This window comes from Engraulis encrasicolus, chromosome 18 (assembly GCF_034702125.1).
Source record: "Engraulis encrasicolus isolate BLACKSEA-1 chromosome 18, IST_EnEncr_1.0, whole genome shotgun sequence".
Lineage (NCBI taxonomy): Eukaryota > Metazoa > Chordata > Actinopteri > Clupeiformes > Engraulidae > Engraulis > Engraulis encrasicolus.
The window spans coordinates 12,718,833-12,719,824 of NC_085874.1; positions in this window are offsets into that span (position 1 = coordinate 12,718,833).

Sequence of the window (992 nt, forward strand, 5' to 3'; positions counted from 1 at the left end):
TCCTGTAATAATAAAGGCTAAAAATCCCCCAATAAAATAAAATAAAATAAAAAAGGGTTTTTGAACAGGTATAAGTTCTCTTTAATTCTAATGTCTGTGAACATATTGAACTCCGGTACTACCATCCTAATGCCACGAATATATGAGGATGCACTAGGTATGCACTTCATGCATCTTCATGATGGAACCTTATATCTGTATGTGTTTGTTGTTGGGTTTTTTGTATTCATTGGTTATGTGTAATACGGCAGCAGCTACATGTATGTCCAAGACCAATTTCCCTTGGGACGATTGACAAGAATCTTGATCTTGATCTTGATCTTAGAAGCTGCTGGAAATGGTGTTGTTTTTTATCTGAGAAGCTGGAGAAGGAAACCCAAAGTGCTTTTTTTATGCACTGCTGATTTAAAAAAAAGAATCCACCTTTGTAAGTCGGTCTGATTGATTTATGATGTAAATGCTCCTTTCATTTGCAGATAGTACTTGAATGTATGTGTACAGGCCTACAGGTACCTGAAGCCTTGATGTCTGTCTTTCTGCCTGTCTGTCTGCCTGCCTGTTTGCATATGTTTGTTTGTTTGTTTGTTTGTTTTTGATGGGCCTTGTCCATGGGTGGTTCCCAAATCGGGGCTCAGGACACCTAGGGGGGGTCACGGACGAACTTAAGGGGGTCGCGGACGAAAGGGACTTGTATTCACTTGTATGGTTAAAAGATGTATAGCTGTCCTGTGGATTTCTAGCAATATTAGCGGACAAACTTCATGGAAAATCTAGCAATATTAATGACAAAAGGCTAAGACTATGGTGGGTGGAGGGTCGCGAAAATATTCCAAAGTCCACAAGGGGTTTCCGGCTGAAAAAGATTGGGAACCACTGTACTACAACATATATGAAAAACATCTTTAAATAAATTACACAAGATGTGTGTGTAGCCTACATGTCTGTGTGAATGCGCATGTGCGCAAACGCGTATGCGTGTCTGTGTGTGTGCA